The sequence below is a fragment of the Podarcis filfolensis genome, assembly GCF_964270895.1.
Source record: "Podarcis filfolensis genome assembly, chromosome: 7".
NCBI lineage: Eukaryota > Metazoa > Chordata > Lepidosauria > Squamata > Lacertidae > Podarcis > Podarcis filfolensis.
In genome coordinates this window covers 31,748,595-31,768,785 of record NC_139603.1, presented here as the reverse complement: position 1 = coordinate 31,768,785, position 20,191 = coordinate 31,748,595, and positions in this window count along the sequence as shown.

Sequence of the window (20,191 nt, the reverse complement as noted above, 5' to 3'; positions counted from 1 at the left end):
ACACTTGGAGGGTCTGGGATTGCTTGCACTAGCAATTGTTTCTTAGAGATGCCTGTATATCTGCATTTCTAGTTAAAATGTGGCTATTCATACGTAAGCACTGGTTTTGCCACAGATCTTGCTTTTTCCATAAAAAGTTGTAAGAAGATCTTAAACATGATTCACTCCCCAATAAAGGTTGTTATAGGAAATTCACTAGTCTTCTTTACTCAGCACTGCCACATCACAGACAAATTCTACTCTGGAATCAAATAAAGACCTTAAAATATTTATGGCGTTCTCCAATAAAGTCTATTTCATCTCAGCTTGGCTATTACTTGCTAACTCTGTTATGCATGGAAGCTGATGCTGTAGACATTCCCATCAGAAGAAGAGGTGGGAAGTGAATTTTGCCAGTTCCCCTTTTCTCTCACAAGCCACAGCTGCACTTTCCATGCTGTTGCAGAGGGACTCCCCAACCCTGTGGAGCAAAACATGCTTCATCCCTGCCCTGTCTCCCTTCCTCTAGTGCACAACGCTGCTTCACTGGCTGTCTGGATCCAGCATATCCTATATGTGTGTTGTAAGTTGCATTGACTTAAAGGGTGCTGACTTTTAAGCAAGAGTGCATAGGGACTGGATTTTTCTAGTCTTTCAGACTTGCTTTTAAGCCTACGCTACTACTTTTCACAAGTACATTATTTTATTATTATTTTCAAAGTACCGTATTTTTTGCTCTATAAGACTTACTTTTTCCCTCCTAAAAAGTAAGGGGAGGTGTGTGTGCGTCTTATGGAGCGAATGCAGGCTGCACAGATATCCCAGAAGCCAGAACAGCAAGAGGGATCGCTGTTTTCGCTGCACAGCGATCCCTCTTGTTGTTCTGGCTTGAGATTGAGATTCAGAATATTTTTTTTCTTGTTTTCCTCCTCCAAAAACTAGGTGCGTCTTATGGTCTGGTGCGTCTTATAGAGCGAAAATACGGTATATTTTTAATCAGTTTTACATAACAAATTTAAATTCAAACAAATCAGCCACATCATCATTTAGGATTCTCTGAATCCTTTGACTTCCGTCCACCCTTCCATGGTTACCGTTAACAATCTTATTTTTCCGACTGTTTATCTTATTTTCTCTAATTTTTTTAAAGAATAGTAATCCGTTTTTCCAAAGTTTTTCGTACATTACAAGCATTACTCAAATCCTGCCAAAGTTTTTAGTTGTTCACAGTGTTCTCTTAAATACATTATAATTTTTTCCCATTCCTTCTTAAAATTCTTTTCTTCCTGGTTACAAGTATATTATTTCAAGTCAACACAAGGTAAATTATTTAGTACTACAGGAATGTAGAGGGGGAAACTGCGACAGGAAGTAAGTCCTTATTGATACCAATTGATGATGCCAGGTTTAAATGAAGAGCTTACAATAAATTTTGATGTAGACCAAGTGGACCCAAACTGTGGTTCGTGGACCACCAATGGTCCACAAGCTTCATCGAGGTGCCCCGTGGCATGTTTCGTGAAGAATTCAAACTGTAAGCCAATAGCAAGAAATAAAAGCAATAAACATACAATTAAAAATAATGCAGCACCTCACGCAGCTGATTGTAATTGCTACAACAGGAAGGAAAATCATTAAGTGGTCTGCCAAAACCCTCAGCAATTGTCAAGTGGTTTGTTGCAGAGGGGCGGGGGGGGGCCCCTAATGCAGACCAATTATTAGGCTTATCTTTTTTGTGAAATGTGGCATCAGCAGTCATGTTTACACAGTCTCAATTTTATTATGAACACCTCAAGACAGTTTTTCAGGTATTAGTAACTGTGTTGGTTCCTGTGCATGTACAACCATCATTAGCAAAATCTTAGCAATTGCATTGGCCCCATTGATGAGGGCAAATGAGATGGTGCTAGCGTTAACAATGTGGGGTGGATGCTTTCTTGCTATTTTCAACTTATTTGTTAGTAAAAGTAATTTTCGGTACAATCGAACTGAAATTGTACACTATTAAATCCCATTGATTTCAAAAGCAGAGAGTCAGGTCTCCCACTATAATCGATGGAACACAAGATTTGTTTTGCCTAAATTGGGCCCAAAGTCCTTAGATTACCGGTAACTTATTTTGTTAGCATTTGGGGATGATTCCAGGAAAAAAAATATAAGCCCTTTCTTCTGAGTATATATACATAAGTCAATGACTAACTTTTTAATTCAGACACTGGCTGCAATCATATGTACCTTTATCTGGGAATAAGCCCCACTGAATAGAGAATGACTTGTTTTTGATTATTCTTTTACTTGCTTTTGAATTAACATGTATAGGATTTGAGTGGTTGTCTTGCATATTCCCCATAGTAATGTATCACCACACATATATCCCTCATCATTGCCATGTGCTCTGTGGTGGTGTTGTGTTTTTTTTAAAAAAAATTGTTTCTACTGGGTTTCATTCTAGATGCATGCCACGAAGTAGGATTAATTCAATCCTAAATGATCAAATAGACAATTTTGCAATATTATTTCTGATTTCTTATGAGTAAAAAGAACCAGGCTTCAACATTCGATGTAAATGTTAAGAAGCAACTAAGCTTTTTTGTTGTTGTAGACCAGTAAGCCAAGGTAAATCAGGCAGGGAGATTGATAAAGAATTCCATTAAACGAAATCATCTTTTAAAAGCAAAAGTCTTTTAAAACTGATTGTACTTATTCAACATCTGGATGCTTTCTTTCATACCATACCCACTTGAAATTGGGTAGTTATGCTCAGTAGATGGCATCAGCAAACCTTTAAAAAGATAGTAGCCATCATTACTCTGTGCAATTTGGGACAAAAGTACATTTCTTTCTTCATTCCATTACGATTCCCGGATACTCCATTGCTAGCTACCACATTGATTATTTTGTAAAGTATCACAGAATAATAGTAATAAGAGGAGAGAAAAGAGCAAGTAAATTACTTGTCCTTCTGACTGTAAATGGAAGATTACTTCTCTCAGTCATTTTTCTGAATTTGTCCTGTCTGGAGGATCCAGGTTACAACGCTATTCTGATTTACCTGGGTGTAAGCCCTACTGGACTTAATGGGCCTTACTTCTGAGTAGACACATATAGGATTGTGCTGTCAGATGCTTGATGCCCCACTTTCCCCCTTGGATTATTTTGCAGTTTCATAGTTCTTGCTAGCAAGTCCTTCCCCTGCCCCCAAGGTTCAGTTTCCCAGTGCTTATGTTTTCTATTGTGCTTGCTGCTGATGTAAATGTTGCCATGCACATATGGTGCCCAAATTAACACATCTATGCAATAAAAATAAAATGGCAATGTCTGGAGAATGAAGAGAGGCTGGATAAAATAGCTGTCGTAATTTGCATGTTTAGATTTGTGACTCTGTGGTGCGTTTTACAGCCATCCCATGACAAGCTGATTTTCCCGGCCTGCCTTATCTGTGTTATGCCATGATAGTCTTGCCTAGCTGTGTTTTATGCTTCTTTTCTACCAGTCCTCAACTGAAAAAGAAAGGGTCAGGGAAGGTAATACATCCTGCCCACAGGGCTGAATAAAGCCAGGCTGACAGAACCAGAGATGGCCCAGGATATTCCGCCAACTGAGGCAGAAAATTCAAATAGGCCTCCCTTCTCCTTCAACACACCAGTAATATAAGGATCGATCCCCTGTGTAAACTTACTTTAAATCAACTGTGTTCCTGCTCAATTTTTTACTTTAAATATTTCTTAGTTGCCTTGGAGGCAAGCCTTTCCAAGGGGGCATGCAATACAACATTTAAGAATAATACAGTAAGACCGAGCAATAATGACTAAACAGCAGCAAAGGAACAACACAGCTACTGAATGTTTTTAGGCACCCCAATATATAGGATGTCACTTGTTTCCATGGCATTGTAATCATAGTCATTTGCTATAAGGTTTACTTATTTATTCCCTGTTTCATACTCAGGCAAATCTTCACAGGTTTATCAGGAACATTTTTTTAATTAAAAAAATTAGCATTTCCAACCCTGGGCTAAGCTCACTTAGAATGTGTGACATCATATGGTGTGTTTTTCCCCAATTGGCAATGTAAATCAATGATGAATGTAGTTATATAATAGCAAAACTGAGGAGGGGGAACCTTGATTCTACCAGAGGTAGAACATACAGGGCCACTCCCTGCCAAACTCCAAAGCAGGTCAGATGTACATTAACTGTTGCTGCATATGAAACTTGCAACATCTGAAATAATAATAATAATAATAATAATAATAATAATAATAATAAATTTTGTTATTTAGACCCCCCAATCTGGCTGGGTTTCCCCAGTGACTCTGGGCAGCTCACAGCATATATCAGAACAAACTAAAACATCAAACATCCAAACTTCCCAATACAAGGCTGCCTTCAGATGTCTTCTAAAAGGTATATGGTTGTTTATTTCATTGACAGCTGATGGGAGGGTGCTCCACAGGGAGGGCGCCACTACCAAGAAGGCCCTCTGCCTGGTTCCCTGTAACCTCACTTCTCGCAGTGAGGGAAATAGGGAGCTGGACCTCAGTGTTGAGGCTGAACAATGGGAGTGGAGACACTCCTTCAGGTATACTGGGCCAAGGCTGTTTAGGGCTTTCCAGGTCAGCACCAGCACTTAGAATTGTGCTCGGAAACATACTGGGAGCCAATGTAGGTCTTTCAGGACCGATGTTATATTGTCCTGGCAGCCACTCCCAGTCACCAGTCTAGCTGCCACATTCTGGATTAGTTGTAGTTTCTGGGTCACCTTCAAAGGTAGCCCCATGTAGAGCGCATTGCAGTAGTCCAAGCGGGAGATAACCAGAGCATGCACCACTCTGGCAAGACAGTCAGCGGGAAGGTAGGGTCTCAGCCTGCGTACCAGATGGAGCTGATAGACAGCTGCCCTGGACACAGAATTAACCTGCGCCTCCATGGACAGCTGTGAGTCCAAAATGACGCCCAGACTGCGCACCTGGTCCTTCAGGGGCACAGTTGTCCCATTCAGGACCAGGGAGTCCCTAGGGAGTCATATGACAACAGCAAATCAAGCCCTGGGGGCTGTCATTACCTGAATTAAAGATTGTATGATACAGCATTATGTTTCTGTTATATCAAAACACGTGTAGGAACACAAAAGCTGCTGTAATCGGATCTCTGAAGACCTTGATGACTGTTCTGGTAAGTAAAGGAAAGTGACATTTTAAACAGCAGTTGTGGCAGTGTTAAAAGCCTTAAAGTGTTACATTAAAAATAGCAGGTATGCGCTGACAAATACAGTGGGAGGCTTCAGTTTCCCTCAAGACTCCTGAAGCAGCATTTGTGTGTGTTTACATTGGAAGCACTACGTGTGCTATTTTAATAGTGGAATAACAGGAATGGTGGGGATGATCTTCAGTGTGCCAACTGTGACAGAAGCAGGAGGCTAGGAGAACTTGCTTATGCTCTTCCTTGCAGAACTGCCTTGCAAGGTAGGCCAGTTGTGACTCACTATCTGATAATGCTGCCACTACACTCCCTAGTAACCCCTACAACTCCCAGGCAGGGTGAATTCTTTGAAGTGAAAGCAATTGCTTCTAAAGAGACTCTGAAATAGTGTACCCTGCACTTCTCAGCCAAATCCCTCTAGGTTTATCAGGAACATCAGGGCTTGCATCCAGCTGCCTTTCACACTGTGATGTTCAGTGCACACATGGGAGATTATGAGAATCCTAGAGTTTAAACACATTTCAGACGCCAACAGCAAAATTATATGAAGTTTTATGAAGAGTAAAAGAGAGAGAGACAGAGAGAGAGAGAGAGAGAGAGAGAGAGAGAGAGAGAGAGAGAGAGAAGAGAAGGCAGATTACAAAGCTGGATTTGGAAAATAAAAGGAACCTGTAGGTTTAAACATATCTAACCTTACCTTAGTTAAATATAGGATTCTGATCTCCCCATGAGCAATGCAGCCTGCGTGGTCAGTTGCAGTTTTCTGATGGCCAAGAAGGGGTGAGGGACCCTGATGTATGGGATGAGGACTGCATGACAACAGCCCACTTTTAAGGGTTTCCTGCCCACATTAGGTTGAGTGATAGGCAGCAGCTTTTCACCCAGATGACTTTTGCCAGGTACACAGTACACACCTTCCGGGAAGTTGGAGGGCTACCATGGCTGACCCCTTTTGGGATCTGGGGAGATGGTTATCAGTGGTGTAAATTGCTATTGAGATTCCTTCATCTTCCTGTCATACAGAACCTAGGCTGTGTTTATGGGTTGGGAACTTTGTGGGAGGATGTACCTGACTCCTTCAGGTGAAATGGACAGCAAGATGACACAACCAGTTACTTAGATTTCAACATCTACAATAAAAGGGTGTTACAGAGCACCCTGTCTGAACTCTATAAAGCATTTGTAATAGCATTTGGCAATAAAGCTCTACTAGGACATTAGTGGGAAGGGGTGTAGCTCAGCGGTAGAGGAACTGCTCTGCATGCAGAAGCTCCAGAGTTCAATCCCTGGCATCTCTAGGTAGGGCCAGGAATGTCCGCTGACTGAAACCCTGGAGAACTGCTGCCAGTCAGTGTAGACAAAGCTGAGCTAAATGGAGCAATGGCCTAACTCTGTCTGAGGCAGTTTCCTGTGGAGCTCCTGTTCTTCAGTGGATGAACATTAGGGTTTATTTGTGATTGGAAGTTGGGACAGGGGTCTTCTAGCTGTAATCTGTATCATCCTTATTTTCCCCATTCCCGTTTTTGTGACAAACCTTGTGGCTCTTTTTAGGAAACACTGTACTTTGGTAGGACACACTTCTACAAACTGAACCATCTAAAAGGTACAGGGCTTCACTCAGAAACTCTGGATATCCAGCTGAAGAAAAACATCCCAACAGAGGATGCTGGCACATCTTCCTGACAGTAAGAGCTGTTCGACAGTAAGAGCTGTTCGACAGTGGAATTTGCTGCCAAGGAGTGTGGTGGAGTCTCCTTCTTTGGAGGTCTTTAAGCAGAGGCTTGACAACCATATGTCAGGAGTGCTCTGATGGTGTTTCCTGCTTCGCAGGGGGTTGGACTCGATGGCCCTTGTGGTCTCTTCCAACTCTATGATTCTATGATTCTATGATTCTATGATTCTATCTATCTGAGAAAGAGTTTTGCGTAACTTGAAAATAGCATTTTTATCATGGACTGACTCAAAGGATGGTATTCAGCTTTGTTTTACTCAGGGTAGACCCACTGAAATAAATGAAGATGACTAAGGTCATTTAAATGAGTCTTCTCAGAGTAAGGCTTAAATGACTACCACTCTAATAAAGGAAATATTTTTCTGAACCTATATATGTTTAATAATATTAATACTAGGCCTACAGCTATAAAACATGGAGCAAACGCTTGACAACATGGGCACAATTGTTTTATTTCCCATCTTCAAGACTGGTTCAAGACTTGGAGAGCCAGTGTGGTGTAGTGGTGTAGTGGTTAAGAGCAGTGGACTCGTAATCTGGTGAACCAGGTTCGCTTCCCTGCTCCTCGACATGCAGCTGCTGGGTGACCTTGGGCTAGTCACACTTCTCTGAAGTCTCTCAGCCTCACTCACCTCACAGAGTGTTTGTTGAGGGGGAGGAAGGGAAAGGAGATTGCTAGCCGCTTTGAGACTCCTTAGGGTAGTCATAAAGTGGGATATCAAATCCAAACTCCTCCTCCTCCTCTTCTTCTTCTTCTTCTTCCTCCTTCCGCCACACTAGCCAGATTGTGGCTTCCCCCCACATGAACGAAGGGTGTAGCCACAAAATTTGCTACACCTTTGTAAAGCCTTCTGAGCCAACTTCTTAGTTTGGAAAAGGAAGAAGGCATGCCAGAAGCAACACACAGATGATGGCCTATTTTGTTGTCTAAATCAGAGCCCAATTCCCTGGCCAGAATCAGAACGTTTGGTCTTCACTTCACCAGGCAGACATAAATTCCTGCCTTCATCCATCCTCCCAACCCATTCCAATTCCATGGAGCCATCAGAAGCATGTCTCTACACCCTGTTATGTGGCAAGGGTAGCCTTGGCAATATGAACACATGACCTGCTTCTTCTAATATGAGATGCACCCTTTGGATTTGCTACCCTAGCAACTGCCCAGTCTCTGCCTTTGTGATTTTCTTATCTTCACTACGAATTATATCATGATGTACACTAATATTGCACAAAGAAGAATGAAGGATAGACTTCCCTCTTCCCTGACATTTCTCTCTCTCTCTCTCTCTCTCTCTCTCTCTCTCTCTCTCTCTGTGTGTGTGTGTGTGTGTGTGTGTTAGACAGAGAGGGATCCAGGATCCACATAGATTGCTTCGCTCTAACAGAGATGCTTGTTTCTCCTTTGGAAAGCAGAACCAGAAAATGAAAACGAATGGCATAGCTATGGACTTGCAAAGTCAACTTATTGATTTTTATATGAGTCTCTAGAGGCATTAGACTGGCAGAAAGATGTCATATCAAACACAATGCTCATAAGTCTTTTAGACTGGCATGTTTCCACACTTCTTTATGTAAATGGCATGGCTGTGCTGTGGTTTTGCTGACCTAAAACGTAAGGCAGTGTTTTCTGAAAGAGGCATTTCTGTATTGTGCTTGGTGTGGATTCAAGGAGTTAAGGAATAACACATGGACTAGGTATAAATTGGGTCAGTTCCAGTATCTGCAGTGTTATTCCCGAATAACACTCTTTGTAAGACAGTTAAAATTGTTATTATTGTTTATTATTTCTAGGGTCTGCCCATGCTGAGCTTTTTAAAATTAATTAAATGGGAAAACCTTCTGTAGATAAAGGTTCGGCACACCAGATCAGCCGGACTTGTGCCGCCACAAGGCAACTTGTGATAGATGACATGTTTACAGTTAGGCGGATTTCTCCCACTGGAGAGCCTGATTGCTCAGAAAATGTAGCCAGCAGGGCTTAAATGCTATGTTATGCAGGTCTTTTAATGACCCATCAGGTGGGTCTATTCAGAAAAGAGCCCAAGGAAGTGAAACAGTCTTAAGAATCTCAAATCCAAGACTACAACATCTGCTTTCAATTCTAGATCCTCCCCCCTTTCTCTCCGAAGAAAGGCCTTATGCAACTCTAGCCATTGCTCATGAAAAAGTAGCTGCAACAGAAGTGGAGAAAGAATATTCTTGCCATTACATAAGTTGCATGGTCTCTATTGGATTGCATTAGTAGTCATCGCTATACGGCTTCTTATGTCCTCTTAAGGCAGGCGTGGGAAGCCTTTGGCCCTCCAGATGCTGATGAACTACAACTCCTATCGATCCCAGCAAGCATGGCCAATGGCCAGGAATGATGGGAGTTGTAGCTGTAGCAACTTCGGAAGGGCCAAAGATTCCCCACACCCGTCCTAGGCATTAAAACCAATGAAGCAAAATGGGTTTGCACCACATTTCCTTGGAAATGCGTAACACAGCAGTTACGCCCTATTGCCTCAAAACTTAAGAATGGAAGGAAAGCCCTGCTGGATCAGACCAAAGACCTACCTAGTCCAGCATCCTACTTCCTGCAGTGGCCCACCAGGTGCATCTGTGAAGCCCACAAGCATAGCACAAAGGCAACGTTCCTGTCCTCCCCACTTCCGATTCGTAGCAGCTGCTACACAGAGGCATAGTGCTTCTGACAGGGTAGGTACAACATAGCTATTGTGGCTAGCAGCCACTGATAGCTTCATCTTCCCTAAACTTATATAATCCCTCTTTTGGTGTGCTCCACATTGGTGGCCATCCCTGCATCTTGTGGGAGCAAATTTCTTAGTTTAACCACATGATGGTCACCAACTTGGATCGCTTTAAAAGAGGATTTGACAAATTCACGGAGGGTAAGGCTCCCAATGGCTACTAGTCATGATGGAGGCTAAGTCTCTGAAGACTGGTTGCTGGAGACAGAGGCAGGTTTAGGGCAGCGTAACTGGTTCCACCACATTGGGATTCCTGCATTGCAGGGAGTTGGGACTAGACGACCCTGAGGGTGCCTTCTAACTCTTCAATTCTATGATAATGTTTAGATTATTGTTCAGGATTAGCGCGGCTTAACCGGAGGCAGAACAATTGGTAAATCTGCTTGATGAATAAGAGGGATTTCAGCACCCCCATCTCTTGCCCCTGTTAGAAAGAGGTTACTGCAATTCAATCTATAAAACTTGTATGCTCTGCAGGAATTATTATCATTATTATTATCAACACCGCCACGCCTCTGCTCCCATAAAGGTCTCAAGTACACAGTGAAAATGTATGACTTCAAGTTTAAGAGTTCATTTCTGAAGATACTGTGTCCCAAACACACCCTCTAAATTGAAACTAAGGAAGCGGTTTATGTTGGGGTTATGTTCCAGAGGTTCGCACATAGAGGAAGTTACATGGAGGTAAATATATTTTTTTAAATTATTGTTACATTTCTATCCCACCTTTAATTCAAGGAGATCAAGGTGACAGGTGTATATGGTGCTTCCTCTCCCCATTTTACTCGCAACCCAACACTCTGAGATGGGTTAGGCTGAGAGGCCCAAGGTCACCCAGTGAGCTTCATGGCTGAGTGGGGACTAGAACCCCAGTCTTCCAGGTCTTAGTCTAACATTCTAACCACTACACCACACAGGCAATGTGTATATTCATCTCCCACACTCTCACCAGAACCATGTTTAAATAAACTGCCTTGTCAAGTTTGGCCTTGTGCTGCTGCTATCTGCACAGGAAGCCAATGCAAGGGTTCTGAGCCCACGGTTCTTCCTGCTCTGAGAAATCTCATTCTTGCAGGCCTTCCTACAAGCTCACGGCAGGTAAGGTGGATGCGTGCTTTAAGACAAGGCACTGCTTGTGATCAATGCTGTACATAAGCTGTGCTAAAAAGTGTCTACAAAAAGTTATTTTTGCCTGTCTGTCCCAGGCATGAAGTACTCAGCTCAAAGCTTCAAGGCCCTAGATGGTTCTGTTTCCAGGTTTGCACCCAGCAGACAGAGACGGGTAGGTTCCTAAGTAGATTCCTTTTTATTACAAATAAAACCTATAGAAGCACAACTGTTCCCCAGCCATTGCCTAGCAGCAGCTATTCCATTAGGCTGCAGAGCAGAAGGAAGGAACAAACGGATGCAGACCTATTCCATTGCCTCTGTTGAGATTACCAGCTGCCTTTGGCCCTCCATCAACTGTTTCATAGCAGCTGATTTGGCTACCTGATCTGTTTCCATCCCACTTCACAATCTGGTGCCTGAGCTTGCCTTTGTTTTCACCTTGTCCTCCCTCCTGGTCCTCTTTTCCTCATTTGCTATGTCTTCTGGATTGTAAACATGAGAGCAGGGGCTTCCTACAGATTTGTAACGCCCCCCAGGAGCCTTTTCTAGTCCTTCCCACTAAACTCTTGTCATATGTTGTCACTCCAATCCCTGCCAAAATATTATGAATGTTGCATGCACACACAAAATTAGTCTGGAATTAATTGAGAACATATGCTGATTTGCGCAATATATTATTCATCGTGTATCATTTGCCATTATAATATAACATTTTTGTGCACATAGCCAAATTTGATCCATAAAACCTAGCTGAGAATATATGGAATCTTTCTATCTTGGGCTTGAGTCAAATCCTTAATATCCTTTTAATACAGTTTTAGGTGAATTATTTATTACGCTGATACTTTCATTGATGATCCCAGGCAACTTCCTCCAAAGTCAGTGGGGCTTTTGAGTGCAAATCAATAACAGCATTTAAAGGTAATACTGTCATCCTTTGATGCATTGCATGTAAATCAATTCAAAACTAATTTAGATATAATTTAGATACTACAGCCTTTAAACTTTGTGTAAAACAGTTTTGTGTCTTTTAAAAAGAAAAGGAAATTGCAGTAGGTTGCTGAGGTTTTAGAGCATAATGGTGTTCAAGAATATACCTAGGGAAATGCTATTTTTGTCAATGGAGAAATTAGATTTCTGTACAATTTTCTGTAGAGAATACAATCTTGGCATTTTTTGGTCATTTTTGTTTTATTCCTTATGGGGATACAGTTATGAGCCATACTTTAAAGCAAATGTATGGAACAGCATTCAACGAATTGTACAGTAACAAACAGCATTACATGGACCAAATCCTATGCCTAGATATTAAGGCTCTTTGAAAGTCAGTTAATTTATTAAGAAACTGAATTATTTTCACCAATAAAAAACACACCTAAAAACAACTGGTAGTCATGAATTGGCAGAACCTCTGCATTCAAACTGATGAGGTTAAACAAATGCTAACATCTGTCAGGTATAAATTTGTGTGGCATTTTAAGGGCAAGTCTGCAAGTTTCTCCCCCTCCCCCTGCACCATACATTTCCCCCTCTTTCATCTAAACCTTGGGTCTAGTGACTGGGAAGTGGGTTTAGAAAGAAAGATGTTACTATGCTTGGCCTAAATCCAGCACACAGCTAAGTGTTTCAGGCTTAAAGCCATGAAATCAATGGCTTTAAGTATGCCCAGCCCTCTGTTAGATTAGGACATAGTTTTCTATGAGATCTTCATTAATGCTAAAATTCAGTGCATTTGTGCTGGGGAAAAATAGTTTTGGCTTTTGTAAGACGGCATTGAAACCAAACATACTATTTCTCTATATATAACTCCCGCAGTTATCATGTAACCGCTGTAGGATTGCTGCTTTTCCCAAAAAGGACAGGGGTATCGTGTGAAATCCATTGCTCTTTTATGCATGTTAATTCAGAGATGTGGAAACTTGCACTATTACTACAAGTCCCCTCACACTATTTATACTGTATACCTTCTAGATTCTCTTGGTCCAAATATAGTCCCAGCCTTTTAAATGTAAATATAAAAGGAAGTACAGCTGCCTTTTTCACCATGAAAAAAGACTTAACATTGAGTAATGCACAATCCTGAAATAACAGTACACACTTTGCTGAGATGGGAGATTTTAGAATAAAATTGTGGATTTGATTACAGTATTTCCGATTTTATCTAGCGGATTTTATTTTCACTTCCTTGTGAGGCGAGCTTTCCTGTCCTTTAATGAATCAGGACATTTAACAAAGAAGCCACCAAATTTTATGGGCGCTGTCATATAAGACTGAAATCTGTCATACTAATTGCTAACATATGTCCTTTTAAATGTGTTTGTGGGAGGGATGTTATTGGTTTTGGTTTGGTTTGGTTCTTGTTCTTATTCTTATTATGCATTTTGTGTTCTCATTTTGTGTTTTTATGTTGTTAACCACCCTGTGATCTTCGGATGAAGGGCGGTATACAAATTTAATAAACAACAACAGATTCTGATTACTTCTGTACTCTAACATTGCTGTTGCAATCCTATACCCACTTACCAGGAATAAGTCTCATTGAACTTGGTAGGGCTCAGCTTCCAAGTAAACATATAGGATTGCACTCTGAGTTAGCCATTGTAGATCAATAGAAATGCATGATAGTAAAGGAAACTGTTTTCCATGGTCAATCCATCTGCTCTAGCCTATGTGGCTAAAGTAGCTGAGGCTGATGACAGCACCAGGTTAACAAAGGCTGAGATAAAGTACAGTACCTTCTAAGTTAAAACAAAAAACTTGAAGCATCAAAACCCTGTAAAATGTTAACAGTCCTAGAAATATTATTTTAAATGTTTGCCACCTTTATGCCTTTGAAATCTAGCCAGTGTCCAAGCAATGTCTTGTTTGCAATCACTCTCATTAAGCTAATAAAAAATTATTTTCTCAATAGCTAGTCTGAGTGATCAAAAATAAAAGAGCGAAGCAATAAGGTTAACAAGTCAACGAGCCACTTCGTATTTGCACTCTGTAGCTCCCTACATACAGTGTGCAAGAAGATTTAAGAATGTATTTCTTTTCCCCTCCCGCCCACCTTACAGTGCCCTAGGCACAAATGGTTCGTTTACAAGAATCATATCAATTTTAATAAGCCATTGTCTTATTTTATTGAAAGTGAGTCAGGGAGAAGGTCAACACAGCAAAAATGTGGGTGGGTGGGTTGGAATCTCCCGGTATAAAATCTTAAGGACATTAACTCACAACAGAGGAGTTTGTCTTATTTATTATTCAAGGTCGTTGACCAAGATTTACCTCCAAATAGAAACTGCTTCTAGCAGGGTTGGCCTATCCATGAGGTGGACTGAGGCAGACATCCTGCCTGCCCCCACTGGAGAAGCGAGAAGTGGCAGCTTCTGGGTTCCGGTGAGGCCTTGCAAGATTTTGACGGAAGCCACTGCTGCTTCTCCTTACTACTCTGGTCGCACCATGGACGCTGCCATGCTACCACTCGAAAAGAAAAGTGGCTGCAGCAGCGGCTTCTGGCTAGATTTTGCAGGGCTCCCGCAAGAGTTGAAGCAGAATCCTTGCATATATTGTCTCACATCTTATCTGCAGCATCATAAGACAATTGCAGTAAGCGAACTGTAACAGGGCACTGACTTTCTGAAAACTGAATCTGTGTTTGGTACAAAAAGGGTTTCAAACACCTAATCTGCACACCTCAACTACTGTTCCTGCTAACTTGCTGTGTTTCAAAATACAACACTGATGAACAGAAATTCAGCCCTAGTCACCCCCAAGTTAGGATGTAGACACATAAAAATAATTTTACAGTTGGAAGAGAATTTAGGAGTTGGGTGGAAACCAAATTACATCAGTACAGAGGCCCCAATAAAACAAACTGCATAAGCCTCTGGGTACAAAAACACAGAAGAGGCTTACGATCAGATAAGAGTCAATCCCACTGTTATCATTTCTCCATCCCTTTTCAGTGTAGAAAAGCCCTTCATAATTCTTCTTACTTTTCACAGAAATCCAGTAAAATAGGTTGAGATACAGTGATGTCAATGCCCCAAACTACCCATTAAGATTCATAGCTGAATCTTGCCCTGGCAAGTGGCAGAAGAAATATACCTGCATCTCTTTTTTTTCCTCACCAGGTGCAGATTCCTCCCTGGGGGTGGTTGAAGAGACCTTTATTATATCAATTTGGCTAGCCTCAAAATGACTTTACTCATGATTTATTTAATGAAGCGAATACCTTTATCTCAACTCTAGAGCAGCCTCAATATTAATAAATGAGAGGCTGAGCACACCGTAGCCAATGTCCATCAGTGCAGTTCACTACCAGATGGATCCCAGCTTAGCTTTCAGTTAGGTAAAATGAGGACACAACAGAATTGAATTAGGAATCATGCACACAGCCCTAATCACAACCAGGGCAGTGGCAGCTTATGAGATCAGCCCTGGCTGGCCAGATGCCCAAAGTGTCATGACCCTCCTATGGTCCCTGTGAAAGAAGAGCATCTTCTGGGCCTGTCTGGCATCATGGGGGAGGAGAGGGGAGGCCACAAAGACTGACAGCTTTCCTTTTGAACTATAATTGTTTCATTATAACTGTTAAACATCTTCCCTATGACAAATTAAATTGCTGCATGAAACGGTGCCAATCAGCATAAGTAAATTACATTTTCAATTATTATGCTCCAAGAGTTGTGCTACACAGAAGCTGCTTATCAGGAGATTATGCTTCCCCTCTTGCTCCTTGTTGTGGCAGAGGGGCCATTTCATCAATATCCACTGGGAGCCCACTGGTGTCAATGGAAACAAGGAGCATGGTATTCACGCCAACCATGCTCAAGTTTGTGGTGACTTCCAGCACCTTTTTCTAGAAAAATAGCACTGGTTACTAGGGGTTCAGATGCCTGATGGAAGTTGAAATGGCATAATGGTGTGTTTTGAACTGGAAGAAAGATCCATTGGAGGAAAAGGACAAAGAAAGGAGCTAAAGGCACTCCGACAACTTTTGTTAAATATCTGGTGTCCCATCTTTGTCTTAACCTTACTGAAATAAGGTTGTATTCCTGAGGTGAAAAATGTACTACGGTGCAAAAAAGGGTACTGTGTTATAGTCCACTGGAAATATAACCCCCAGGTCGAGTCTACAGTGGGTGGCATTGTAGTATTCAAATGCATTTGTTGAAGGTATGTTTGCTAGTTCAGGGCTCCCAAGGCTAATATTGGCTTACCACCTAGAGCACAGCAAGTAAAAGGTACTGGTCTAAAGCCAAATCAGAATGCAAATCTTCCAGTATCTATTCCAGGCTTGACCAATCCAAAGGTTTCATACAACTTCCCAATTACTAGAGCTAGTATTGCCCATCCCTAGACAGGCAAGATCTAACCCTAATATTAATTTGCATGGAAGAAAGTCTCATTCAGCAAAAGTCCCACTTACCCTGGCTACCAGTCCTTTAATTAGTTGCTTCCTTCTCTTACTTAAACCAGACTTGTAATTAGTCAATTCCTGTTCCTTGCTGGGGTCTGTGTACAGCTTTAATTACTCATTTCCTCTTTACAGCCAAAGCAACTATTTGGTTTTTTAAAATAATGATTGCATTTGTGGAACTACAATAATAACAAATAAAATTTAGAAACTAACAAGGAATTGGCCTGGCTGCAATACTGATTAAAGGGCTGATTCAGGAATGCCATGGTCACAAGTGAAAGGAAACAGCTACTTTAAAAGTCAGCAGCTTGTACTATTTTTATTGTTGTTTTGGTTGCATTCAAAATTGTATTTCTTTTATTTATTTTTAACTTATTGTGAGCCATCTTAAGTTAGGATGTGCCTGTAAAGTTGAGATATACATTTCATAATAAACATGGAAAACACTGGAATGCTATGTTTGGGCATCAACAATGTCCATATTCTTGGTAAAAATTATTCCATGTGTATGATGGATAGAGTATCTGATTTGTGCAATCCATTGTCCCTATGGTTCCTTACTGTTTCTGTTTCTCCAGTCTCTTTTTCTTTGTGTAATACTGTTTGTTTTGCCATAAAATCAATAAAAAACAAACCCTCAATGTGCCACCAGGGCACTGTTCTAGCAGTGACTTTTTAACTCAGCATAAGCCAACATGATGCCCTCCATGTTGTTGGATTTCAGCTCCCATCAGCCCCAGCTAGCATGCCCAAGTCATGAATGATGGGAGTTGTAGTTAACAACATCTGAAAGGTTATCCCAGTCTCAGCTGTGCTGCACCACCACCATTGTTCTTATGGTCAGTGATGGTTCTATGCTTTGTCTGTCCAGATGACCAGAGGCTGGGCTACTATATATACTCATCTCACCTGCTCCAGAATCTGACCCCCAGACCATCTTAAGCCACTGCCTCTGCTTCTGACCCCTTGATCCTTGTTTGCAGAACCTGACTGCACCACTTGCCTCTGGCCTTGACAACAGGCCGTTCATCATTGAGGAACATTTCACCTCCCATGACCAATAAACAATTCTTGGCAGTGCCACTGTCTACAGTCACCATTAGGATCACTTCCATGTGTTTGCTTTACAACAGAATATGAAATGATATGCCATGTGTGACATACAAAGCTTATAATGTTAATTTATAAGATCCATAATGAAAACCTGGCTTTTGAAGTAGCTACAGCTCTTCCTTTCCTCAAGATTCCCAAATATAAAAGCAAAAAAAGTTATTTCTCAGCAAGTTTTGATCGTGTGTGCTTGTGAGGTGCTATTAATCGTGATTCATTTTAAAATAGCCATGGGCTAGTCATCTTCACCCCCAAGGTAACTTCTCACATCCTCTGCAATGATAAAGCATTTCATCAGTTTGGTGGGGAAAGCAAAACACTACCCACAGACTTGCAACCTCATATCATACTTGCCTTGTGGAACAGTGAAAATCCCACAACATCCTTATCCACGATGTGTTACGCAAAGCAACATTAAAAGTCATTGAAGTGTCAGTTGGTGATTTCATCATGTGTCAAGCCTCCTACTTGTGAATGATTCATCTTACTTGTCGCAAAAAGGGGAAGGGAGGAGGAAAAGTCAGAAACTTCAGATTTAGTTAGCATTGTTCCGATAGCTTAACGTTCCAAACAAATGAGCATACAGAACCAGTGTTGGTTTGTGAAGTGAAGTTTTAATACATAGTAACATTTAAAAGCAAAAAGCATTTTAAAGCAGTTTTTTTAATAAATGCAAGCAGCAATACAATGCTAAGGTTGGTTTGCACTGTAGCAAAAGCACAGAGGCCAAATGTTATCAGTCTGAATGTTGTAATTCAGGCGTTCCCATCTCCCGCACTTAAGCGGGGGTTACGTTTCCAGACTCTGTACATATATGTGAAATTGCATAAAGTGGGGAGAGTGCTGTTGAGAGAGGCTGGGAAGTGGCTCTCTTGGTAGATCCCATCCAGCCCACCCACCTTCCCGGGGGGGCGGGGGGATGCACCCTTGCGTGTGCACACATACCCTGCCTGCCTCCAGTAACCATTAAGTTGAGCTGGGGATCAATGAGTTGGTGGCTCCCAGTGCCCAGAGCTGCTGTGGACCTCTTGGCACTCTCCTTGTTGGTCTTGGAAATCGATGGTGGTGGTTTCTTTTTATCTGGTTTCTCCCCCACTCCCCCCAAATAATGTTGTTGCCTGCTTGTAGAGCAGCAAGGGAGAGGGTAATGGCAATCAGAGGGACTCTCAGAACCTTCCCCAGGAACAAAACTGACATTCGAGCGAGCGAGGGACGGGCAGGAGGGCAGAGGCATGGAGCACTCCCTACACAACAGCTCTGAAAACACTGTAGACCAAAGAAAAAACTTTAGGGCTTTTTAGAGTAATCAGTTGTGCTTGCTGAAATTAAACATATGATGCAGTTTATGGCTATCCTTACATTTAGGAATCCTATACTCACAAATGTGAACTGAGAAAGATTGCCATGCTGAGCACTGAAATCTATGGGTCAAATAATGCACTCAGGATAATGATGTTAGTTCCATTGACCAGTCAGCAGATTCTGCTTAAGATACTTCAGAGCCCCACTCATGTAGTTCACATAATCTACAGCACTGTAGAAATGTACTGTATCTTGGTCGAGATGACATCTATGTATCCCAAGGCTGTAGCGTTGCTCGTTTACATTTCTTGGCCATGCATCTTTAAAAAACATCTGGTGGATAGGTTTTAGTGGAATAGTGCAATTGGGTCAATAGCACAAGAGAAAAGATTTTATCAATCTTGAAACTGAAACTGAATCTCTTGAGCTTGTGATCTTTCACCTTTAAACCTAAGTGAGAGTAAAGATTAGCAGGTGAGACAAAAGTAAAACATAATTATTTGTCAACAGATAAGCATGTTAATAGCTTACAGTTGGTGCACATTCCATTTCTTTACATGACTTTAGAGTTTATAACAACCCAGTCAGCTGTAAAATTCAACCTTTGAGGTCTACAAAGCTGTGACAAAAGGAAGACAAATAACAGGACAATGAAATCTTGCTCTTTGTCCCTTTTTCCAGAGAAAGAGATGAGGTTAAGAAAATAATTCTTTTCTAAATTTGGTCTTGTCAGCTGGAGCGATGGCCTTGGAACTGCAACAGCTAGAAGAAAAAGATACTTGCCATACACCTTTGGCCTATCTTTTGGTTAAACAAGAACACCAAAGGTGTTGGCAACAGCCAATGAAAATACAGTGGCACACTGACTGAGCAGATACTATTTATTCAGAGAGTTATATGCGTAGCTGCACTGAAGGTCACAATCCTAGAAGCCTGTTCATAATGTTGACGCTGCACTGACATGGTCAAAGCACCATATCAGGTACGTGTTTGCTCTAGTTGTTTAAATAGAGCTTACTCTAAAGTAAATCCTATGTAAAACATTTAGGCCTGGGAGTAAGTCTCACTGTGTTCAGTGGGATTTACTTCTGAGTAAAACACGGTCAGTATTGGATATTTTACTGCAGAAGGTGGAACAGTAGATGCTGACCTCCCAACAGCTCCCAAGAGGGAGCAGGGAAGGCAGAGGGAGGGTTATCACAGTGCGAACTTACTAGCAAGAATGCCAGATTGACTCCACTGGTGTATTTGTACCTGGTGTATTTGTACCGCACTGACCTCACCACCTTGCCTCTCCCCACCCTGTGAGCAGCAGTGACTAAAGTGTTTGGAGGTTAGGTAAGCACTGCTTATCATGCAATCGGCTACTGGCTACATACTACCAAAGACCACTCACGCTCTCCTGTTACCTGAGGCAGGAAATCTCAGCAATGCTTCCTGCCTCTTGAGAAGTAAAAATACAATATTAATAAATTAATGAACAGTTTGCTGTCATATCGTTTTAGGCTGAAACTAGTAGGATCTATTTCCAAAACACCTCACACTTAAGGTTGTTTCTCCCTTGCAATCCAGTCTTTCTTCTGGAAGTGACGTAGCTGCA